Source organism: Falco punctatus (assembly GCF_963210335.1).
Source record: "Falco punctatus genome assembly, chromosome: 6".
Taxonomy (NCBI): Eukaryota; Metazoa; Chordata; class Aves; order Falconiformes; family Falconidae; genus Falco; species Falco punctatus.
Genome location: NC_137585.1, coordinates 23,387,593 through 23,413,176, shown reverse-complemented (window position 1 = coordinate 23,413,176; position 25,584 = coordinate 23,387,593). Strand labels below are relative to the sequence as shown.

The following is a 25,584-nucleotide window of genomic DNA, read 5'->3' as shown; positions in this document are numbered from 1 at the left end:
AACTTTCATGCCACTTCAAAAGTGGGCTTTTAGTTGTGTTGGTTTGGTTGTTGTGGCTTCTTTTTTGGTGGCTAGTACAATCTGCACCAAGTGGGTTTGTCTTTACCTACTCTTAAGAGTACTCCAGCAGGAGAAGGTCTGGCTGTATGGGGCACATAATTTATTTTTTTTAGTAGGCATTGCCTTGATGGACAGAAGGCATGCTTTCCACAATCAAGTTAGTACAGGCGATGATAGGGAGTGATTTGTTTCCCTCTTTAAGACCGGACTGTAATGTGGGACACCTCTTGTGACAAAGTGTCTCCTGGCCATGTGCCTTCCCCTCTGCAACAGAAATATCCTTCTGGCAACTGTAGGGATTGTTTGCTTCAAAAATATTAGGAGAATATTTAACGTTTTCAACCGTATTTCAGCACAACTTGAAAACACTGGATAGAAGCCGGCGTGGCACGGCCACCCAGCTCTTTGGCATGTGCTCCCAGGAGCTGTGGACTAAAACATTTAGTAACTTCTGCCTGGGTAGGTCGAGGGGAGGTGACTTTCCAGAACGTGCTTGAAAATAGTCAAAACATTGTTGTTAACTTAGTTTATTTGGAAAAGGGGGAAAAGCCACATTACACAGGGAAAACATAAATCTTTTCCTGTGGTTTTTAAAAGCGCCTTTGGGCAAATTGCCTCTGCTGTTAACTTCACTACTGCTTTAAGATGCTTTTCCTCGCCTCTTGCCCCTTCCTAGGGCTTCAGGTTCTGGCTCTACCTTTAGGTACGTTCCTCCCACCCACAGGCAGGGCACTGCTGGTCTTGCCCACCTTTTTCTTCCTGTAGTGCGGTATCTGACATGTCAGTCCTTGAACAGGCTCTTTCTGTCAGGAATATTATGTGGCTGTTACAAACCAGCGGCTGCTACTGCTCCCATGGGTCTCCCAGGAGGAGGAAGAGTGTGGAGAGAGGCAGAGCTGTACAGCAGCCCTGTGAAGGAGGGAGCAAACAACAGGGTTTCTTCTATCTGTGCAAACTGGATACAGCTTTAAAAGGAAAACATATCTTTTAATGTGTTAAATTAAAATTAGTTTAAAAAAAATCAGTTTTTCTTGTGAGGACAGGATGGTGAATATACTTTGACCTCTACTCTCCTGTCCTGCTGAAATTTCTCTGTGAAGCCCCTTGCTCTGTGCCCTCTGGGTGCATCCCTTGTGATCCATGACACCAGAAAAGCATAACCTTCCTGTTCTGTCAGTGGTTTATGTGGGGTTAATTGCACAGGCAGTGTGGTACCTTACCTGAGTGCTAAGCCTTCACCGCTCTCTTTAGCTATTCTGGTCTGGTGCTGCATTATTATTTGTATTACAGTAGCATGTACAGCATCTACTGATGCCTCATGTTGTATGATAGCTGAGATGGCCAGGTAGCTTCTGATCAGAAGAATTCAGATTCTAATTAAGATCAACATGACAAGTAGGTGCTGCAAGCTGATGAAAATGTCAGTGAATTAATGTAAGTCAGCTGTACTCATAGAGGTTAAGTCTGAGTTGGTTTAAATGCTTTTTCAGTAGAATAGTTCAGGCATTAGGATATCCATCCCATTGGTGGTAGGCAACATTACAGTTGAAGGGACCGGGCATTAATTGTCTGAAATGAGAGCAAGCAATAGATCTGCTTACTAAAACTTCACTCTCATGCAAAGCACTCTGCTTTAGAAAAAGCAGATTATCTGAGGAAAGGTAGAGTCATTGGCAGTGCAGGGAGAGGTGCTGTACAGCAAGTAGACAAGGTTGGAAAAAATGGTGGACTTCAAACATACTGAAGTCAGTCCCATTGTGCAGAGACCCATTTATAGACTGCAGTGTGAATTTGGGTCTTATACCACAGTCACTCCCTGGTGACTCTGCTTCCCCTGGGCAGCATTGGCTTCATCAGAGTAGAGGGTGCAAACTGAGTATTTTTTGTTTGAAAATCAAGTTTAAGTACCCAAATGAAATGAAGGGTTAGTACTATTTTTATTGTTCTTTCTACCTGTCCCACCCACTGTTTGGTTTAGTTGCTTTGGTAGTGCCCCATCCCTCTCCCCATGTCTGTTCCAGTAGCAGTTTTGCTGGTCTTCACTTTTGCTGCCTTAGTTATTCTGTTCATAATAGAATCATTAACACTCTACGTGTCAGTACTGGGCTCTAGAGTTCATTGAGATTAATGGAGGGGGAGGCAGAGAGATACTTCTCAGAGCTGTTGTTTCAAGTGGTCTGCAAATTGGAAAGCATTATATCGGTTTCTATTTCAAATGCAAGTCACATCTCTCCCAACTGTAGATCTTAAACTTTTTAACAAGTGTTTACATTTTATATAATAAGACTCTAGTGTAATTGGATACAAAAAGAAGGAATAGGTAGTTCAGGAAGCTGATATGTGAGTTAAAACATTAACTTAAGCCTATGAAAAGAAACAAGAAGTGACTGCATGAAGCCAAAGGGTGTCTGAACAATGGATACGGAAGGTTATTTTGACAGCAACATTTTGAATGGATCTGCGTTAGGTGACAGGGGAGTTGGGGAATGATTGTCGAAGGAAGAAGAGAAAGAGGAACATGATAAGAATTTCAGATATTTGGATGGGAGTACATGGGGCTTGATATTACAGTTTTTCTGTGGTGTTAATAGTTGGAGGCAGTTATCTCTTCTGCTACCTCAGCGGACTCTGAAAATCATGTCTGGTGTTAGCCGAAGTGTTTGTGCACCCACAAGTTTAACATTTTAAGCTGAACTTACTTAAAAACCCGGTAAAGATAATGTGCAAGTCTTTCCCTGCTAGAAAAGAAGTTTTGTGTAGTAGCTTAAATATGACTTTTAAAGCAGTTTGCTTTGTTTACAAAGACTGCCACAAATGTGTACCAATTCAATGCAGCTGATGTAAACTTCTACATAGTGCATCTAAATTAGGCTTCAAAAGTTTGTTCCTTTTGGAATTTGCTCTAACCAAACCAGCTAAAAGTAACACCTTTAAAGTGTTACAGCTTTATATGTAGACCTGCTTAACTGCAGTCTTTCTCTGCCAGCGAATAATGCCGGCAGGGCTGTGCCATTCTGCCCCTGGCATCTGTTAAGTGCCTGCATGAAGGGTGAAGAATTAACTTTTGTAATGGCAATGGATGCTTTCATAGACTTCTTTCAGGCAAAAAATCTCAAGAAAAGGGCTATAGGAAGAAATGACAACAGCCAGGGAGTTAAAAGTGACCGAATTAAAAGTTTATCATGTAAACCTTATTTTAGGTAGGTATGAAAATTATTTCCCCCCCCCCCTCCCTCGTTACCAGAAGCAACAGCATCTGCTGTGGTGGTGGGAACAATGCAGCCTAGTGATTCCTCCTTCCTTACAGTAGAGAATCCTGTTAAACACACAAGGCTGTGCCTCAGAGTGTATCCTTTCAGCAGGCTTGTTCCTTTTAATGGGTGCCCATTCCTGGGGTCTCCATTGTTTCACCAACAATAGCACTAGGGGCAGCTGATTTGGTTGACAGAAAATGCGTTAATTTAACAGATCTATTCCCTTTAGCCGGTCTCCTTCCTATTGTGCCCCAGTTCTCTCCCAGTTCCTGGGGAGGAGGGCCCTGAGAGCAGGGTCTGTTAGGTGGAGGGCTCCTGCAATTAGGAGGGGTTTGCAGCCTTTTGTGTGAGGAACAGAAAACAGCTGATGGGGGCAAGTGGTGCTAGTGCAGTTTGCTTACTGCCAGAACACACATTTTTCTGGGTTTTTTTGGGGGCTTTTAAGCCTGCCTTTACTGGGGACAGGGGAATAACTTGACACTACAGGCTGATGGCAGTCAAGGTCTTTGCTTTGCTTGGAGGTGGCCTCGCAGCCCAACGTGGCAACTCCTTTCAGACCTGGCTCAACTTCTTGACAAGCTTTTTATATCCTATAAATGCTTAGCTAAAACACACGCTTTCCACTGAAAAAGTTATGCTGCTGTTATCTAGAGTAGGGCTGCTGAGGGCTGGCTGGAGAAGGCAGTGTGTAGAGCTAATACTGAACTATTTGAAACATGAGGGGTATAAGGGTCCTCAGGCCACCTTTGCCCTAGGCCAGACCACCAGTTTAATGTAGTTTTAGAACTCATCTGGTTTAAGCAGTGCAAGCTCTTCACCCTAGATGTACTTATGCTGGTTCAGCTCTTCCCTGTAATAACGTAGCTTAGTTCAGCAGCAGTGTGTGTGTCTTTGCTGGTTTTTACATTGGTGTGTTCAGCCTGGTGGGAAGGAGGGCACATGCACTGCTGAGGGAGCAGTGAAATCCAGAGCTTTGGTTTTGGGAGCTACCACAAGGAAGATCTCGCTCCCTTTCAAGCCCTTGCCACACTTTGGACTCTTGTGGTCTGCCCTTCCCTGGCACCAGCCTGGCTGCTCGCTGCGTTGTAGCTGGGCTTTTGAGGATGTTGTATTCTTGTGATGGGAGCGGGACCTCATGTTTTTGGTGGCCACAAGCTGCCAGGTCAATCTGCCATGGCTCTTAAGACTTTAGCCTTAGCTTAGTTCTCGTTGCTGGGGCTGGTAATGTAAAGGAGCTCTGGAGGGTCTTTTTTGACCTCATTGGTAAAGCCATTAATTCTCTGGCTCTTTCTCTCCAGCTAAGGCTGCTGTAAAGGGGCTGGAGCTTTGCGTGGTCAAAGGGTTGGAAGGCAGAGCTAGTTTTCTCATTTTTGGTGAGCCCCATACACAGGCAGTTGTGTGGCACCAAAAATATCTGTATATCCATAACACAAGGCAAAGAGGGTTGTAGGGTTTTTCATTCTTGCTTGGGTTTTTTTTGTTTGTTTTAGGAGGCAAAGGGTGAGAGTTCATTTAAAGAGCTTGACTCTTAATAGAGCTTGTCATTGTTGCTAATATAAAACAAATGATGAGCATGGGAGAGGAGTCAAAGGCTCCCTCTTCTGGTGTGCTGGGAAGGTTCAAACACTGAAAAATAAGCAAGAGGAAAAAAAAAAACAACCAGCAAGCAAGACCCCTTCCATGCTTTTCTGTAGTATTTTAAGACCTCGCTTAGGCCTAACCCTTCAGCACATAGGTTGCTCCATGACTCCTGAATAAGTAACATTAAAGGCGCTCTGTAAAAGTGAAATGTATTTTCAAATGCAAGCTGCACTGTACTTGCGAGTAAAAGTGAGTCCTGTTTTCAGAAGGGTTCCCAGTCTGAATGTGGAGGACGGCAGCCCTTCTTGTCTCTGTATCTGACATTTCTCAGTGCCTCCCTTTACTTTTTTTTTTCCTGCATTCCCCTCTCACAAAGATCATGCCTTGTTCTATACAGCTCCCAGGCTGCATGTGTGCATTGGCATGTAAACATGTTTGGGATGATTGCAGGGGCCAAGTATGGTGGTGAGCACTCTATAGAAACTGCATGTCTAAGACTCCAGCGTTCCTCTTGCTTTTGGTTGAGTCAGCCAAGAATTCAGAAGTTATTAATGGGTGATTGATGGAGAAATGTTCACAAGGAGTAGCACTTGGTTGAGATTTTTAGGTGAGTTTTCTAAAAAAAACTTGCATAAAGTGCCAGTTGTGAGTACCTCTGAAATTAATAGGATTTCAGGGCATTAGTGAAGTGACTTTTTTTTTCGTTCCTGTTTTTGTATTCTTCACTGGAGTATTTGACATCACATGGCCATTTTCCCCGTGTTGTTAGTGTGGACTCATGAGCAGTGTCTGGTGGAACCCAGGGACATCAATTCTCAAGCTGCCTTCCCACGGCAGCTCCTGCCACCCGTCACGGATGGCAGTAAAACTGCTCACCCGGATTAAAAACCACAACACTTTTTCAAGTGAGCTATGTCTACCCAGGAGCGGTTCTCCCGGCCGGCTCCCTCCACAGCCCCACAAAAGGGTTGTACCAGCATGACTGAAGCAGTGGCACAGGAATGGAAACAGGCAGCGGGGAGGGGAAGGACTTTTTATAGCTGACACTTCTGCTGAAAGAAATGCTTATCTCACTGCAGGCCGTGGGTAGCAGGTGGAGTGAGACTGCACAGGTAACGAGGTCATGCAGCAAGGGGGGCACCTGGGGAAGAATTCCCTTATCAGCCTCTGTGAAAGGGTTTTGGGGTTTGTTTTTGGTGCTATATCAAAGCTTGCTATAGCTCTTCTTTCTTTTGTAAGAGCATTCTGGCAAGAAGAAGTTTAAATAGAAATTGGTGATCCTTTAAATTGTTCCTTCCAAAGTCAAACCTGATTGTAAAGGTGAAGTCAATTAAACTTCACTGTAGCTGACAGTCTTGCACAAAACCAAAATAGGGTAAAATTTTATTAGCTTTCTTAGAAATTTAGGCTTAAAAAAAAAAAAAGCACAACCAAGCCATTTTCCCCAGAAAAGTTTCCCTTAGGCTCTGGTCACCCAGCAATGCAGGTATCTATGCATCAAGATCTGCTTGCTTGTGCTGAGGAGGCTGGAGCAGCTTGCCTTGTCGGACAGGGCAGCCATGTAGAATAAACAGAGAGTAGCAGTCTCGATTTCCTTTCTTTCAGCCCAATACAAGGTGCCAAGGCACAGAAGACTATTTTGCCCTTAAGATAATTGTGTGTTGGAGAGGATCAAAGAGCTTGAGGGGTTGGTTTTTTTTTTTGGTTGAAAGGGGATTTTCTCCATGGACAGCTGCAGTAGTGCATTAGTAGTGCAATGGATTATCTTTCCATGATCTGTAGGATCTCAACCAGCTATCGAGGGGCCCCACTGAAGGCTGCTGCTTGGGGGAGGCAGAGTGAAAGTCTCCTGTAACAGGGAGACCTGTAATGCCTGGGAGCTCGGATCACTTGGCTCCCTGTGCCCCAGCAGGGCAGGTGGTGCTGGATATTCTTAGACTGCAGATAGTGCTGCAGAGCATGGGGAAAGGCAGCCCAGCTCTTGGTTATGATTAACTGCAGCTGATGCCCTGCATCCCCCCTGCTCTCCGATGGAAGTGCTTATTAAGGAATGTGAGAAGGGAGCTGATTCCAGCTGCTGCGGCATCCCGTAAAGGGCAATGTGTAATTTGGGAGGGTGTTACGAGTCCCTCGGCAGAACAAACTACTCACTGTAGTAAATGTCTGACCTGCCAAATGCCTGGACTTTCTCATTTTGGGAAGTTTTGGATGATGGCTGAGCCGCAAATAGCAGTGGCATTGAGAGGGAGTCCCTTCACATTCGTGGGTGGGTATCCTGTATCCTTGCTCTGTGCTTGTCAGTGGGGAGGGGTGAGGTGGCCCACATGGCCTGACTGCTGCAAGGGTGGCAAGAGGGGATGGGACAGGGCTTGGTGCTATCAGAGGTGGAGATCAGGTCATGCTGTGCTTCCCTGACCTGGTATCGGGGCTGGGAGATGAGGGGGCTGGAATGTGGAGGGCGGTGGAGCTGTCAAGGAATGCTGGTCCCCAGGTGGCCGCTTCCGTGGCTTCTGCTTAAGTCAGGCTCGAATTGCATCTGCGCTGGTTAATAAGTGTCGGGGTGGCTCTGCTGTGGCAGGTTCTCCTGCGTGCGCCTCTGGAAGTTAGCGGGATGCCAGAAATACGGGGGCGACAGTAGCATCTTCGTAGGCAAAAAAACTCACCCCCTTGGCATTTTTAGATTTTTCTGCTAAATGTAATGACACAAGTTTGACCACTTTTGGGGGTTTTGGTGGTTGGTTTGGTTTTTTTTTTTCCTCCTTTGACAAGTGAAGCACGAGCTGGGATGAATGCAGCTTTGGATTTCAGGGCTGAGTTTTTCTCAGGACAGGCAGTTAGAGAGACTTGTCTTTTGTAAGCGGGACTGGTTTGAGAATTAAAGGATGAGCATGGACTGCCATATGATGTTGTGTTGTTTTTCCTTGGAGGAGTAACTACAATTTATAATGATTGCCTAGTTCATAGCCAGTTGGCAGGAAGGCTGTTGCGAAGGGATTGATTATTAGTGGATGCTTCATTGTGCTGTCCAAGCCTGAATTTCTTGATCTAACCGGTTTCCTTCATTTGCAATGGCTGTAGTCAGCAGAGAGGAGAGGAGAGATGTCTCCCCACTCAGCAGCGCTGTTTTTTGTTCATGGGATATGCTCAGGAAAAAAAGGGTCAAGAAAAAGTGTCAACACTTAAGTGTTCTCATAGAAAGCCAGCTGGCTGGCTGGCTGGGGACCGCTTGCAATTTTTCTGCTTCCTCTTGGGATTCTCTCTGTATTTGTTTTCAGCATAGGGACTTAAACAAAACTAGTGATGTTTGGTGTGAGTGTCCTGGTGGCTCTGCTCTTTTCCTGGTAAATGCGCCGGGAGAGTGGAAGTGTCACCGGGAAGGTGATCTCGCGCTCAGAAATGCAAAGGCACGCTGGCAGCTGTGGCAGTTGGAGCTGAGTTAGCATTTAAACCGGCAATAGAGGACACACAGCAGTACAGATGCAGCAGCACAGGCTTGGACAGCAACATCTGTCGGGCTCCTTGCATAAATGCTGGGATGGTTTGGCTGTGCTGAACCACATCCTGCTGCAGCTCCTCTGATAAGCCTGGGCTAGATAATTAAAAGTTTGCATGTGTGCAGCTATGCAAAAAGCAGCCGTGCCACTGCTGAGTGGTGGAGTAGCCAGTGCTGCTCTTTGGGAAAGGGGGTCTCTGAGCCGGGTCTGAGCAGGAGCAGCCATGTGAGTAAGGGGCCCGTGGAGGAGGTGGTGTGGCGGGCGTGGGCTGGGCTGCACCCCCGGCTTTGCTGCCTTGCCGGGCTTAGGCTGAACGGTAGCAGTTGCAAGCGGACAGCTGAGCTAATACTTGAAAAGGGGTGGGAGACTCCATGCCAGGTCTTGGAAGTTTGATACTTAACCCTCTGCTTGTCTGCTCCTTTCCTCCTCCACTCCCAAAGCCCCTCTCGGGCTCTGTGTAAGTGTCCCAGTTCTTGCAGCTGCGTTAATTGTAATGGGTCATTTAGTCCTGAAATCCCTGTTTAAAAGGGGCAAGTCCTTGCCTCGTGTGACAGCTGCCGCCTTGCACTTTTCCCCAGGCTGGAAATAACTGCATATGACACAGGAGCAGAGCGTGGTGTGGGGGAGGGAGGCGGGTTTCTGGCTTCCTCTTAGTGCTATAATGGCTTTGCTGTGTGACTCTTATCCCATGTGGACAATAGCAGAGCCATGCCCCACATATTTAGCAGATCTCTCGATTGGCAGTGCCTAGGCAATTCGCTTAACAGCCTGGCGCTCTTAGGGCTCTGGTCGACTGAAGTCTCTCTGGGCATCTGGGAGCGAGAAGAAAGGGATGCATCCTGGGGGTGACCAGGACCAGGATGCCTGCCTGGAGCATCGAGGAGCCTCTCTGGAGCCAATGTGGCCACCCATCTGGAAGGGGTAGCTGCACTGTTCTATGCAGAGGCAGAGAAAACGAGAGGGAAGGCAGAAAGGTTTCTACTCCCTGCTCCCATTCCCTCTCCAAAATCCAAAGCCTTGAGCCCATGGAAACCTGGCCAGCTTTTCCTTCTAGCTGAAGGGCTGTCTCCTGATTGGAATGACAGCTTTGAACTGGAAGACATTATTTCATTAGCGTGCTAATCAGATACAGAGATTACCTGATTGGCTACTTAATAATTAAATGAAGTTGCCTGTAATTCTTTGAGCACACACAGAACTAATTAAATTAACCCTTCACTGCCCTGCGTGCCTGGGGTGCACTTTTGTGAAATAGAGAGGGCAGCTTCCCCAATGTGGGGACTGTGAGCAGAAAGGGGTGTGATGGTCACGAAGAAGCCAGTGCTGGACTGCCAAGGTGGTCTTTCTTATCGAGAGCCTGGAGAGGAGAAGATGACACACTGTTACACCCTCCAGTTCAGCTGACCTTTGACGTACCTGATAGGTGATTAGTACGTCTGGCAATGCTCCACCAACAAATCTTGTCCCTGAAGAGCCTAGAGAATGCACTGGGCTTAGGGAAGTTGGTGCCCCACCACATGCTGTAAACCAGTTGATGGCTTTGTATTGCCTAATGAAGAGCAAAGTATTAGTGGAGAAAGATGCACTTCACAGTTCTTTAGGAGAAACAATGAAGTGGAGAGCTGCTGATGTTCTTCCCTGTCTCCACTGGCACAAGGCCCCAAGCAAGCCAGGATGTCTCCATGCATTTAACAGAATTCCACTAATGAAACTTGTTGACCACCGATTTCTCTCTACTGCTTCAGTGGCTGCTTGAGGAACTGCATTTTGCACAGGCTCACAGGAATACAAGTGTGTTTCCTATAGTTTGAGGAGGACACGAAGTCGTATCGGTGCCATAACTTTCCTTTACTACAGATTTTTTGAAAAAATGTGAAGAGTAATGATCAGAAAGCTTCCCTGTGTTTTCAAACCTCACATTTTCCAGCCCTAATGCTGTTGCCCAGGCTTTCAGCTTCTGTAATGCTAGAGGTGTGGTGTAGAGTTTGAAATTCACAGTGAAAGGCTAATTTTTATAACCTGTAAGAATATTGTTATCATGTTAGAGACACTCTGTGTTCAATTATTTCATCGCAAGGATGGAGAGTCACATCTATAATTTTTTTGTGTCCTTTTTTAGTACTGAACACTAGGTTGAGGCAACAGGAAAACTACCTTGTAATAATCTAACTCTGTTCCCTTGCTGCTGCCACAATCTCCTTCTAGACTTTGCCCATACATGTTAAAATGAAACTGTCAAATTAAGTACATTTCACTGTCATCCAAAACTAAACTTGGCAGAGAAGGGCTCTTGGACCTTCTGGCCTAAGTTACCCACGGCTGGCTTCAGCTACCCCAGTAAGAAATTGCTGCTCCTCCATTCGTGGCATGCAGGATGGCTTTCCCCGTGGTGTGTGTTGCTGGATCTGTCCTCTTCTCCCCTGAAGACTGGTGGTAGCAGCAGTGCCCTTGGGAGTCAGGGGACCATCAGCAGTGATCCTCAGAAGCTTCTGAGCTACTGCTTTGTCTTTAAAATCTGGGTTCCGCATGATAGGCAGTCCAAAATGCCTGCCAAAACAGGTCAGGAGACAGAAGAAAACAGGGAGGATGGGAAACAAAAGGACAGCTTTCAGGGTATTTAGGTGGTTGTAGTGCTCCCTCCAGTAGGGAGCATTTGTTGGTGAGAAATGATCCCATGTTGACTCCATAGAGATGTGGGTATGCCAACAGAGTCTGAAAGAAGAGCAGGGTAAGCAGAGAGGAGGCTTGGTGAGTCTTGATCATGTGTCCCTGTTGACCCCTGAGATTTAGTGACTCTCCCTCTAAGGGAAACCATCGGGCCTGTTCTCCCCACCGGCTGGCCTTTGCTGTCCTTCCGACAGGCCCCATGCTGTCCTGTGGCAGACCCAGAGCTGTGGTGCCCACCTCCGAGTCAGGAGCTGGGGTCTCAGGGAGGGTGCTGCTGCCGTTTTGTGAGCGAGCGGGCAGCCATTGCTCTTAAAACCGTGGGTTTGGGGGAGGTGGGGAATGTGCGTTCAGCACACACAGGGTCAAGCTGGAGCCCAGCTGCAAAAGCCAGTCAGGTTTTAGTATTATTAATATTTGATGGTGTCCTGCTGTAAAAGGACAATAAGTAAGGCTAGCAGGTCTGTGCCTGGCCTGTTGTTGCAGTAAAAAGCTGTTTTTTGAGGACATTTCTGAAACAAAGGACATTGTAGTGTGTGGTGGAAGTGGCCATTTAAATGCATCTGACCATAAAGATGCTTGCCTGCCAGCAATTTTGGTACTGGCGCTCATGGGACCCACTCCTGTGGGTAAAATCATGCTCGGTAGGACAGAGCCTGAATGCCAGAGATTCTGTTTGGGGATGGAGTTCAGGGAGGCTTTTTACCTCTTGTGTCCTCCTCTTTGTTTTTGTTTATGGGTTTACAAAGTCAGATTAGCATTTCAATGTTGGAGGTGAAGGCCCTTGGGCTGGGGTGGAAGGCCGGCTGGCTTATCTGGTTTGGGATTACTGCTCCTTTCCCAGCAGCCAGCCTTCCCGAGCTCTGGCGAGGGGCAAAGCCTGAGGCTTCTCCCTGTTGGGAATGTGCCCAAGCTGCAGCTACTCCTCCAGCTGAAGCGTAAGGTAGATGGGCAGTGTCACCGTGAAGGGTAATTAGCCTTCTTTTCAGGCAAGGATAATTTTTTTTTAAATTGTTTTAAATGGAAACACAAGCTGGGGGGGTGGGGACAGATGACGATGACACACTAAAAACCAAGAGCGCTGAATCCAGAAGCTGTTCACTTATTCGGGTTGTAGCTGCTGATCTAATAGAATGGTGCCAGTCCACAAGCTTGGCTTTGCTTTGATCCTGGGAATCTCACATCCACAGTCCTATTACTTTAATAAAACAGTGTATTGAATAAAGGAAAAGCCTTTGCCCTGTTCCTCCCCCTGTCAAGCATAATGCTGTGTTCGGTCACAGCGGTGCAAATTTGGAGCAAGTCCAGCGGGTGCAAGTCTATGTACTCCAGATTTATGCTGTAATTGCAGAAAGTCTAAACTGAAATCAAAGTTTTCTTTTTGGGATATCCGCTGTTTGTTAAGTAGAGCTGACTGCTGCTCCATGTGTTACCCAATCTGTATACTGAATATGGAGTGCTATAGGAACAGTCTTACATGCTCCTGTAATGCAAGACTGTTGCATGTGGTTGAACTTGCAAACTTAAGTTTACACAAAAAGGTTAAAGAGGTAACAAGTATAAGAACTTACTTGTCTTTACTGCTTCTTTATTCTGAAGAAAAATTGAAGGTGTTTTTTTTTTTTAACCTTCCCCCAGTTTGATTAAACTGCTCATATGTCTTTTCCCCCCTATTTGAAGAATACAGGGCACTGTATTCTTTGGTGAAAGGTCAGTCTAAAAAAAAAATATCTCAGCTTGTAGCTATTAACAAAAAGTGTTTTGAGTCTGAGTAAAAAATCTTTCCCTAGACTAGTTTCATCTTATTGGCTGTCTCAAGTCAAGTCCTAATTTTTTTATCCTAGTACAAGATTTTATAACTGCCAGTACTTCGTGCTGCCTCTCTTCTCAGGCTTGGGCACTGTGTACCCCTTCATTCCTTGCTGCCCTCCGTATTGCTGTTTGTCTGCTCTCTGGGAGAGAAGTCATTCATGGTGCCAATATGTTAAGCTGTTGAGAGAATGGGGAGAGATGAGATGAAGGTATTGTTATACTGGAAGGTGTAAATTGGTGCTATCAACCGCTTGTTTGATTTCTAGACAATTACGACAGTGCTTGAAGTTGTGTCTGAGCTGAACAAATGGCTGGGGCTCTGCAAGTTCCCCATCTTCTCTGGTTTTTTGAGTGCTTTCTTCCCTGCTGCCACCCAAAAAATTTAGCAGGGCTGTACACGCTTGAGCCAAGAGGATGTGCCTGCGTGTTGAGGAGTTAGCTGGATGTACTACAGAGAAGTTACCACATCACATGTTAGCCCTGGCCTAGCCTGGTGGCTTGGCAGGGGCAGGGTGAGGAGCTAGGGCATGGGTAGGAGGTGCTGAACAGTGTGGTCTTTCTGTGTTCCTTAGGAGCAGAGGGACAAGTTTACTTGGGTGATGTTTTCTTCTGTGATGTTTTCTGGTTAACAGGTGGATGCTTGACATTACCTAGGGCAGAGCCCTCTTGTAGGACAAATACCCAGCTGCCACAAACAACCTCTTATTTGTAGTCTGGGACTTCTGCCCAGAGAGAGGGCAAGTGAGTGTCTCCATTCCTCCCCCTGTAGGAGGGATGACGAGGTCTGACCTGTGGCACCAGAGGAGTGGCTTGTTCCTCTGCAGCTGAAGAGGAGGAATCCTTTGCTGTCCTTTCTCCTTATAGCTGGGAAGTAAGGAACCTCCTCATTTTCCTGATTTATTTTTCTACTTTTTCCTAGCTGTAATAAGAAGCGGGATGGGGAGTGGCACCTGCTGCATCTTGGAGACAGGTTCATTCATTAATGCCACCTCCTTCCATCAAAAGGTCCAAGGTGTGTTGACTGTTACTCAACTGCACCTTTCTGTGGACCTCTTAGCATTCATATAGACACATGCATCCATCCCCCAATGCTTGTTCATCACATTCCTTTGGTCACGATGGGTGGAGTATTGCTGCACTGGTGCCGTACCCTGGATGTGGTGGCTTTGCTCGTTGCTTTTCCCGGCCGGTTGTGGTGTGCACCTGGTTTTGTGTTATGTCATACATGGAGAACAGAGCTAAAGAAGGCATCTGAACAGAGAGAAGTAACACTAAATGGAGACTGAGACCTTGAAGGTGTGATCTGTGAAGACCATTATGAAAGGAAGGCCAGTCAAGACTTGATTTCAGGAAAGGCTGGTGAGGAAATCCCAATATAAAGTAATAAAAATATATAGTCAGAAGGAGCCTCTGGAAGTCTCTAGTCCAACCTCTTGCTTGGATTGAGGCTGTCACCTGCAGTAGGTTAGGTTAACCGTGGTCTAAAGAATGCATAATGCTCTTCTCGGTTCTTTTTCCCACCCCTCAAAAAAAGAGAGCAGAATTCTCACAAGAATTGTTTTAAGAGAACACTTAGCAAAGCACAGTCTAAAACCTGTTTGCTGAAATTCAGCTTGGGCAGAAGGGGAACTGGGAAGCAAGGGTGCGAAAGGAAGGCAGGGATACACCTTTTGCTGGTGTGTTTTTGAAATTCCACTTGAACTGGTAATAAGACAGGGTTGGAACCTGCCAGTTGTTTTTCTCATTCTGCAGGGAATAGTTTGCCTTTTGAGGGATGGTTGTTGCCTGTGCACTGATACTTCACTTCAGGAGTTGTTATGCAAGCCCTCCAAATGGGACCTGTGGGTAAGGAACACACAAAATAGCAGCAGTTGCCTTGACAGAAATGGCTTAGACCAGACAGGAAGATATTTTTGTTTTTATTGAGAACAGAGAGGCCAAGAGTTCTGGCCTTTGGGTTTTTTTAAGATCTTGGTCATTTCATCTACTTCTGTGTGCCTGAAAGCTAGGTGAATATTCAGTCCCTGCATCCTTATCAGCACTTTCTTAGGTGTGCCAGCACAACTCTGTGGGGCCACACTCAAATAGGTCAGGGAGCTGATCTGGCCGGTGGATAAAAAAACCCAAAACAACACCTCAACTCCCCTTTTCTCCAGTTATTTTTTTGCCTGGATTACTCTTATGAGCTTGCTTGTAGAGTGGCCCAGCAAACAGTTGTCAGCCGTATTGTGGTGTAGGAGTTGGAATGAGCAGCAGGGATGAGGAGAGGGGCAAGAATAATTCAGCATTCAAAGTGGACTGTCATATCAGACTGACCATGCAGGGGTTCATCAATGTCAGTAGAAAGCAATTGATCTTTGAGAAATGAGAGGAGTCTATTTTAGACTGGCTTGAATCATTCTGAAGGTGTTTCTTTCTCCATGGGTGATGGAGAGGAACTGAGTGCATCAGTTCAAAACAATACATCAAACTTAAACCTCATTTTTTGACTTTCATTTTAATATTGAAAATATCAGCATGCCTAATTAATGTTCATAATTCTTTGCCCTCAATGCTGTTGTAAGTAGAGAAAATGTCAACAGCTAGAAGCAGAATCTCAGACTTCTGAACAGGGCAATTGTGAGCAATAGCAATACCATGAAAATTCAAATGCTAATCACAACGTAACTGGGTGAAGAGCGATCTGTTGGCTCTGGGGTGAGAAAAACTACTTTTAACTGCTTGCTTTTGGGTAGGCCGTCCATAAAACGGGGCTGTTCCTGCATGGTTTTCATGGTTTCTGTCAGGCAGTGAGGGCTTCAAAGACCAATATTGTCTGCTTGCCTACTAGGGTATTTTATACTTGAGCTCAAGTGGTAGCGGTGGTACAGAGGGTGGCTGCTTCAAACCACTGCCATGAAATGATAGTGAGGTGTGTGTTGTACTTTATTGTTTTCTGTGTTGAAATAATGCTAAATGATTACAAATTAAATTACTTGACAGGAAACTGTAGATTTACAGTTGTCTGTGCAGCCTTTAATCCATTGCCTTGTACCTGCAGATGATGATTGGTTTTAATCACAGGATTACTTGCTTTTTCCATGGGAGAATGGCAGTGCTCACTCTGTAAGGCAAATGGTGTAACCCAAGGCTGTGCACTCAATGAAACTGCTGTCCAAGTGGTTCTCACCTTGTTTGCTGAAGAAGTTTGAAGGTGGGCAGGACATGAGAGATGGGGCTGCTACGGGTAAAGAAAGGAAGTATTTTGGTTAAGTGAGGGTGTAGCGCCATGTCTGTGGCAAGGCAGGTGTGAAGTCTTTGGCTCTCCACTCAAATAAGTGGAAGAGGTGTAGGAATAAAGGAATAAGGGTAGGTTTTGCCAGCAGAAACATGCTGAATTAGAGTTGCATGTTCAGTCTCAGCATTCATCTTTGTTGCAGAAATCCAGACTGACTTATGGCTCTGGGTGAGTTGCTTATGCACCATTTCTCACAAGAAGTCTCCGTGTAACCAGCTTGGTAGCAGTGCTATCCTCTGAAGCAGCTCGGGACACGTGTTTCTCCTCAGCTGTGGCAACACAACTGTTCATGAGCTATTGTGGGAGCTGGGAAAGAGCATAAGTGAAGCCAAGGCAGACTGGCATGCGGTCCCAGATTGTATCGTGGACAGGCCCCACAAGTTACTGCGTCAGTTGAAGCACAGAGGGCAAAGGCTCCTTCGCCCCCAGTTTGTGCTCCAGAGCTCCAGGTTGGGGCCCTGGTTCCTTCCGTGCATCTCCATCTCTGGCTGCTGGTTATCCACATGATCCAGACAAGGACATGTTTTTCGTGTGCTGAATTAGCCAGCTGAGGAACAGCCGTGGGCGCCAGCCAGTACAGAGCTAAACTGGGGAGAGGCGTTCAAAATGGCAGAGCTGAATTTATGCTCAGTAGTAGTCTGTGGCATTTCTGGTTCAGCACTGAACTGCCTTGAAGCTATCTTAACTGTATTGCCAGACTTTAGCTTTAGAAAGTGCTGAGAGCTTGGTGCTGAAGTTGAAATTGGTAACGGTGCTGGAAGGAAGAGCTGGCCTCTGCCCCAGGCTCTCTGAGCAGCTTTGGGCAAGGCATGTTTCTCTGCCTTGCTTTCCCTGTCTCCAGGGTGTGTTGCTACCTACCCACCTTCTTGTAGTCCTGGGAACAATAACAATTAACACTCTGCTTTGTTTTAAATGCTGCCCTAGAAATGCCATGCATGGGGCTTGTGGGATTCTTTTTGCGGGTGGAGAGAACAATCTCAAATACAGGTGTAGCCACTGGATGCTGAAATGAAGTGGTGAGTTTTGCTAGCACTGGTAATTTTTTCCCCCTCCAATTTCTCATTTGTCAAATCAGATTAAAAATCATGAACTTGTAAATAGGTTGAGAAAAGAATTAATGCTTATTGGATTGAGATGCTACGTGGAGGCCACCACAGAAGAAAGGTCTGTGAAGCGATTAATAGCTTATTTGGTGTCTGGGCTTGGAAGCAATGTAGCAAATTAGGCATAGGGGTACATAAAGAATAAGAAGGATAAAAATCAATACTGAACAGCTGTCTTTACTTCCTAGTCTCACACTCCCATGTACTGAATGAAGTGTAATGGAGATGTATGTGATTACTCATTTAATAACTATTATAAAGGGTTTCAATAACGGGACAGACCTCGGGTTCTTTTTACAGTCCTAAATGTAGCATTTCCTTCTTCACATGTCATCACCTGAACCGTTACAGAGAGTCAACAGTCTGCACGGGCAATATGAAAGTAGTAGTAGTAAGTGAGGCCATGCAGCAGTGTAAAATCCAATACCCCAGTTAACAATGAGTGAAGAGTGAAATAAAGCTTGGGTGTCCTCTTTTGGGTGAGGACAGGGGGGAAAAAATGAGCATTAAAACTACTGAAATTGGTAGAAAATGAGAATAGAGGGAATTGTCTGGATCAGCGATATGCGGAGTGCCATACTGGTTATAGGTTTGAACTGTCTTAGTATCAGCTTTTTGACTGCGTGATTACCAACAGACTCAAAATTGTAGGCTACGCAGCTCTGAGTCAAAGACAGCTGATTTTTTTGATACACATCCCTAAGAGCTAACTAACAACGTACCTGTTGTAGTGTCAACAGATCTGTGGTTTGCAAAAATGCAAATTTCTGTATGTCTGATGAGGTTGGCTGTATGGAGTGGATGTTGTCAACAAGCTGGCTGGTGCTGGTGCTGCTCCATCTCTTCGGGGATAATAGAATCTGGGAACGATTAAGAGGCAGTGTAATCAGTTCCTGGGGGCAGGAGCATACCCTCTTGCTTTTCAGCATTCCCTTGGCTGACTCATGAACTCTGTTGATTGACTTGGGAAGCAAATGAATCCAGCTCTCCTCCACAAGGAAGAGTTATGGAGGCAAGGTGGTGAGAGGAATACATCAGATCTGAGGCAGCTCCTGCCCTCTCTGCTGTGAAATGTGTGGAATTTACAATGGCTACTTAGCTGCTAAGCAAGTAGGATTTCTTTTTTCTTTTTTTGACCTTTAAGGCTCTGTCTATCCTTTAAATTAAGAACTACAACAAGCTATAGCTGGGAAATGCTCACACATAAACATAGAGGACGATCTTGGCAGCTTGCTAGAAAACAAACTGTAACTAACTATAGTTGTCCAAAAATAAATGCAGCCGTAAGATTTGCAAACACTTCATGTGCACTTTGGTAAATGAAGGAAACTGTGTGTTTGGATTCACAGCTCCTTGGGCTACCCTCTTGTTATTCAGCTGTTCCCAAGCAGGTAACTGAGAACTTTCCTTTGTGGTGCAGGGAGACATCCATGCTTTAATGCCCGCTGTATTTCCACACTTCCTTCCAGCCAGGATTCCCAAGGGCGTTAGTGGCTGGTTAATGAGAGCAGGCAGGCAGGATCCCTGGGAGCCGAGCAGCACCCTGGCCTCACAGGTGGGATGCAGCGTGGTGCAGGGGGGTTAGGTGACCTGCCACAAGGTTCCTGCATGAGTGTGGGCTGTCTGCAATACAAAACAGGTCATCTGTGTTCCAGTCCTACATGTGGAAAACGCAAGAGTAATTAAAGCATGATAGCACTTGAAACGTTTCTTTAGCATTACTTAGTTCTTTTGCCAAATGGTCTCTTCTTTTTTTTTTTCTTTTTTTTAATACTGTATTTTGATAGTGGTAGGCTATAGGTAGTTACTCATCTCCCAGGCACACAGAGAGGGGGCATAAAAGCTTGCAATACACCAAAGTGTGAGTAAGGAAAAGATGGGCTGCATGAGCAGGACTTGCCTTTAACCAAATTTGGTTTATGGTATCTTACATTCAGGGATGAGAAAAAGGCCAGTGGTAAAAAAAAACCTCCCAGAGGCCGAGTGGGCTGGTGACAGGCGAAGCTGCTGAGGGGGAGAGAAGAGACAAGCACATGGAAAATAAGCTCCCGCTCCCTCAAAAACATGCATGCAGAATGATAGTGGGGTGGGTGTGGGGGCGTGTAAGCAAGTAACATCCCAGAAGCTGGAAGAATAAAATGAAAAGGCAGCAGGATCAGCCCGCAGATGAAAGGCAGCCCCTTTAACATTTGCTCCCGGACTCCGGCAACTCTCAGCAGTTGGCTGGAGACTAAGCTGGACGGTCCTGTGGAGCTCCAACAAAGGGACGAAACAAACCCCCGTCCCCCAGGGCCCCCCTCCCCGACAACGCGTGAAACAACTTGATAAATGATTGCTCTGTCAGGGGATGAGGGGATGGAGACGTCTGGGAGCGCAGGGGGAATGTATCTAATTCAGGCATGAGGGGAGCGGGCAGTGGGATGGGGGTACGGCGATCCCCTGCCTCAGCAGCAGAGTTAGTGAGTACGGAGAAGCGGGAAGGGGTGGGCAGCTCTCCATAGGGGTTTCGCGGGAGCAAGCTGGTGTGCTCCCCCCAGCTGGCCGGGCTGGGGGGGGGGGGGGGGGGCAGTGGTGCCCTGCCTCCAGCCCCCCCAAGCCGCCGGCCCTCGCTGGCATTACCTCATGTAATGGGGATGGCAGGAAATACAAACCTCCCCCCGCCGCTCCCAGCCCAGCCCAGTAAGGGCTGCTGATAGCATTGAAAGCTGCAGAAACAGGAGCCCATGCCCTGGCTCTATTCAAAAGAACATTAATTACTCTAAAACAAAAACAAGAGGAGTTCACAGCTGGGGCCCAACACTTCAGCTCCCCCTCCCTCCCTCCCTCCCCTGCTGCTCCTCCAGAGTGTGTGCAGGCCAGCTATTTATACAGTCTCCCCTCCCAAATGACTGATACTGGGCCCGGAGCACCCTTGGTGCTCGACCCTCTGCCACTGGGATTTATAGGGATGGTGCTGCACAGGCATCTCGGAGGCAGAGGCAGTCCAAGGTCTGGATCCGTGCTGCAAGAGAAGCTGTGTGCCACTGGCACAGACTGAAAAAAGGGCTATGTAATTTGTGAAAAGCTGTGGCAGCTGGAATAGTGAGCTGTCCTGCATAGTCCAGAGGGCTGCCGATGGAAACCTGGGCTTATCTCGGCAAAGGGTAGGAGGGAGCAGTGGGGAAGCTTTGGGGGGAGTCCTGCTGGAAGGAAGTAAGGATTTGGTGGTGGTGTATTTTTTCTCCCTCCCCCTCTGTGGGAACTGAGCAGAGAACTTAATTTAGAACCCTCCTGAGCTGCTGGTTAATAAACGCTTGATCCAGGAGGCAACTGCTGCCACCACTTACAAGGTGACCTGGAGCCCTGTTCCAGCGTGTCCCAGGCCACTATGTCATGAGTACCAGTTGCCAGGAATAGAGAGCATGACAATGTGTATAAATAAATAAAATGGCGTTTGAGTGCACTTCTGTGTTCAGCTGATGAAGAGGAAGAGCATAGCTTCAGGACAACTAAATGCTGAGTTTGTTGTTGTTCTGGTTGCTGTCATCCATCCAAAGATAAGCTGGCCCCAAGCCTTGCTCTTGGGGCAGGTTGGCAATAAATGTTAACAAAAATAGGTAAAACACGGAGACTACCCGTGAGGAGGAGTGCTCTGAAATGTGGAAGGCAGTGTTTGCCAGCTGTCAGCTCCAAGCATGTCTTCACTGGAGAATTTGATCTCCCCTGGGTATTGCCCTTCTCCTTCTCCTCTATGCTGCTGCCCCAAGGTCTGCAATGAGCTTAGCAAGTGCTTTGGCACAGGGTGAGGTGGCTCATCTGCCCTGGAAGCAGTGCGTTCATTTAGGCTGCTAACCCTCTGACTGTGCAGTAAAGATAGAGACTAAAGCACTTGAGTGCTCAAAGCCCTCTAGCACTTCTGTGAATTCATCTTGTGTTTCCAGAAGATTAACGAATTCCCCCACAGTTCATAGGAAAGTGATTTTGGAACAGCTACACACGTGGCGTGAGAGCTATGAGAGAAGCCCCTGGAAGTGCTGGTGTGGGCAGCCCCTTCAAGAATCCAGCAACTGGTGTATAACTGCAAGGTAGCCACTTGCACTCATTTTAGATGAAGTTAAATGATATTCAGCTGAGTTAAATAGACCTATTTATAATGTGGAGTGGTCTGGTTCAAGCACAGTTGCAAATTAGGAGGACAGAGATAGGGAATTAGTCAATCCTTTTAATGCTTTACCTAGCACTAAGGAGAAACTGCTGATGGCCATGCCTGCTCTCCTCTTGGTCCTGCAAAGACCATCAGTGCTTTGGTTTGTTACAGAGATAGCTGTCAGCCCTGATAATTCCCTTGGGCTTCACTTTTGGAAAGTTTGCCAAAGCCGCGCTGTATTGGAAAAATCCAACGTCTAGGAAGACTGTGCTATTTTGGATTGGTTTGGATTATTGAGAAAGGAGGGGATAGTAGAAAGATGTTTCATATATTATCTCTACATTCTTTCTCTATACTTAAATTTATTTCTTGTGGACCTGAAACACTGGTATTAAATAACCACTAAACCCATAAAAATTAGTAATAGTACAGGCAAGGCAAAGAATGATGTTCTTTGTGATTGTTTGCACTGAGCTGCAGCACAAAAGTTATAGAAGCGTAACACAGGAAACTTTTTAGAATGCAGACTTTTTCTCACAGTCTAGCAGAGAACAAGTCTTGTAACGCTGGGTATTTGCAAGTGCATGCCGCGGTCAGAAAAGTAGGCAGCCTGTTTGTTTTTCATTTACTGCAAGTTCCCAGCTCTTATAGGACCATCATCCACCACCATCATGCAGCACTTCACCTTGTTCACCATCAGCCTTGTCTAGTACTCTGGGCAGTAACCTTCTCCTGAAGGTGGGAGAGGACAACTGAATGCCATGATTTCTTTTAAAGCCCCTGCAGTGTACTTTACCAGAACTTGTAGTCTTACATAGTGGTAGTTGTTGGTTGGTGGGTTGTGTGTGTTTTTTTTTTAAAGGAAGTAATTTCCGACACAAAAGGGAAGTATTTTTTCATGCAAGACATAATTAAACTGGAATTCATTGCCACAGGATGTTGTGGATGCCAGAAGCCAAGATAGGTTCAAAAAGCAATTAAGCAAATTCATGGAAGAGAAGTTCATCGAGGGCAATTAAGCACAAAGATACAATCTCTGGCACAGGAAGTCTTAAGCCACAGTTTGCTGGAAGCTGGTAAGGGGGAAGCCTTATGGTATGCTTGCACCAGTCCTACCCACCCACCATGTATTTGCTGTGAGTCGCCGTGTTGGGCAGGATATTGGGCTCCAGGGACCTTTGGTCTGACCCAGTCTGATGCTTATATTCATCTATTGTGCTTCAGACAAAATTTACAGTGTCCTGGTTTTGCTAAGGAAATGCTAACAGCATGTAGAAGTGCATGTGACCCTTTGGAGTCCCTTTTGTGTCCTTTGCAAGCAGAAACAGGAATCAAGGCTAGGTCTTCTGGTGGCAGAGGACAGAGCTGGGCTCACAGGTGAGGGAGGGGGGCAGTGGGGAAGGAAAGGAAACCAAGCTGCTCAGCCACTGTCCTGCTGGCACATGGCATGATCTGCAGACCGCCTGACTTGGTGAACGCTTGTTGGTGAACGAGCTCCAGATGCTTCATGTGCTTCCAGAAAATTGTGTCTACCTGAGTCCCGTCTTCCAGTAACCTGCCCTTATCTGCCAACTGCTTTCTCTGGTACATCCAAAACACGGTGCCTTTTAAAATGGACTTAAAGTGAGACTTCATGCTGATTAATAGCATGTAGATATGTAAAGTAATTCTTCAGATGGAGAATAACTTGATTTTTAGCCTTTTCTTTAGTTTCACGCTTCCTGCAGTTCCCTTTGGTTCAGAAATTTAGGTGAAGCACCTAAATATGATGTTGGATTGCGCTGTCATTCAAGGTAGGTAACGCATGGTTATTACTTCAAGATAAATCAAGTGTTTTCTGATAACAATAATGCCACTTGATTTATATTGAGAACTGTAAAAGCAATAACCAATAACCCTCAGGTCCTCGCTCCCCACCCGGGGCAAGCCTGTAACTGTGAGCTGCACTGTGAGAGGATGCGTATCAGGGTGCCACAGGTATCAGAAGTAGTTTCTGTCTCAAATTCACTGATGATTCTGGGAAGGAAATAGGCAGTGTATTAATTAAATTCATGGGTGTTAAAAATACTAAAGGAGTGCTACTAAAAAGTGCAAGAGCCTAGAGAGAGATTAGAATATAAAGAAATTCAAATTGGAAAGCGTATGCATATCATATCTGGACATAAATAATCTAAACCAGAGCTAGTTGGTGGGGATGTTCGAGATGTGAGAACAAGTGTGCTATGTCTTCCGACTTCTGGCCAACATCAGTATTTCATATTTTACTTGAACCTTCAGTTCTTGAAGATACTTTGAAAATATGATCCAAGTATAAGCTCAGTTTAGAGAACCCAGCTGAGCCTAGTGTTCATTATAATTTTTAAAACATTGTGAATCCACTAGGTTGTGTTTTTCGTGGGGCCGACACCATGTTCTAAATGTTTTAGAGACTAAAACAGACCACTAGTTCAAGAGAGGCAATAAGAGTATGCAATATTTTGTATGATTTTCTTCTTAAATGTGTGCTAATACAAAGGAAAGCTACTGACTGCCTGTAAAGGAACATTATACCATAAAACGTTTTAAGACTGGCAGTAGCCTCTACCCTTTTGTGCAACCTTGTTTCTGAACATCTTAATACCAAAAAAGATTTTAAAATTTTGTGGAAGTCATAGAGTATCAACCAGAATTACAGTGGGAGAATGATCCTATTGTCCAGAACGTCTGGAAGGCTGAGAATATTGGCTGTTTACCTGTATCTAAAGGACACAGACACCAAGAGAGCCAAGGGAATTGGGCAATAGAAATAATAGGAGAAAGCAAGAGGTGAAAATTGATTGAGCACAAGGATTGACTCCTAAAAAGGAAGAGGAAGCTCTGCTCTTGAAACACCTATACTGGACATGTACATTGGAGGGTGGCAGACTATCCACCGAATGCTCCAGGGTTAGAAATAGGATCTTGTATGCATGCCATTTGCGTCTCTGTGAATTTTAACCTCAATAAAGTCCACTGGAAAGCAGGAGGTGGTTAGTATCATGAATCAGTAGTGAGATCATCTCAGTAACCAGTATCATGATTATTTGACAAAGTAGGAGATTGGGGACACTTTGGATACGCGTTCCCTTGGCAGACTTGGGCTAAGTACTAAACAAGCCACTCAGGATTTACCAGAAGGTATAAGAAGGAATTAGATGGCAAATATACAATGATCTTGCTATGCGAGTCAGTGCTCTGGAGGCTAGCTGACTGCGCTCAGCAGTCAGTTTTTGATGGAGATGTTATTCCTCACCGATAGGGAAGAAAGATCGGCGTCTCCTCAAATACTGTTTTTCTTCCAGTGGTGGATGGCTGTCAGGCTGGTAATCTCACACTCACCTTTCTCTTTGCCTAAATGATGTGGTGTGGGCCATGTTGTGTGACCTGCAGGGCAGATGTGCAGCCCACCTCCCCTTTAGCTTCACAACAATATCTGCTCTAGGTTTTGTCTGCATATAGCAACAGCTATACTACTTTTAAGTCCTCACTCTAATCTGAATGGCTATGCAGGTGTGGGCAATACCTAGGCAAAAATCCCTCCTATTTGGTTTGGATGGAAGAGTTGGCGGTAGTAACTGTAGAGTTGATACTGCCTCCTACCACTTTTCAGAGAAGGCTGAAAGTTTTGGACCTGAAAAGCCTTGTTTCTCAGCATATTTTTTTTCGCTCTTCTTGTGGTGACTTGAACAGTCTTTTCCTTGAATGCAGCTCACACAATGAAGTTAAAGTCATGTCTTCCCTGTCTCCTTCCTCTTTCAATTTGACCTGCTTTCATGTCTAGGGTTTGTCCACCTCCTTGTATTGAACCTTCTGAGCAGGTTCTTGATGAGAGCGCTGGCCCAGCTTGTTCTCATTTCTTGTCCTGAGTCATGCCTAATATTAGATACTTTGAAAGAAAGAGTAAAATCCTGCAAAGACAAGTGGGAAAACTGCAGAATTGTCTTGACTCCAATTGCTGACATTGTTGATGTTTTGTGGTTTTTAATCTTATTAGGATTATTGCTTCAATAAATACCTTGCAGAGAAGAGTTCTGTGGGTTAGTTCTGTCTGTATGGGTGCAGCAGTGTTTTCTTTCATCACTTCCAAATCTATTGTCTTATTTATTTGGATAACTCCTTGTTCCTGTCTTATGGGGAGAAAAAGAGGGTGGGAATAGAGAATAGGTGCATCCAGATGGCTTTCTCTGGCTGCGTT

General features: G+C 45.8%; 1 protein-coding gene across 3 annotated transcripts in view; it reads left to right on the top strand.

Annotated features, from left to right (window-relative positions):
• Window positions 1-25,584, top strand: part of CECR2 (CECR2 histone acetyl-lysine reader) — a 98,501-nt gene that overhangs the window by 4,001 nt on the left and 68,916 nt on the right. The window contains exon 1 of one of the 3 annotated variants that reach the window (XM_080391546.1): window positions 8,509-8,614. The exons of the other annotated variants lie outside the window; for them this stretch is intronic. The gene's annotated coding sequence lies outside the window, so the exon portion shown is untranslated. Of the gene's footprint in view, window positions 1-8,508; window positions 8,615-25,584 lie in introns of those variants that run through there. 3 annotated transcript variants of the gene reach the window in all.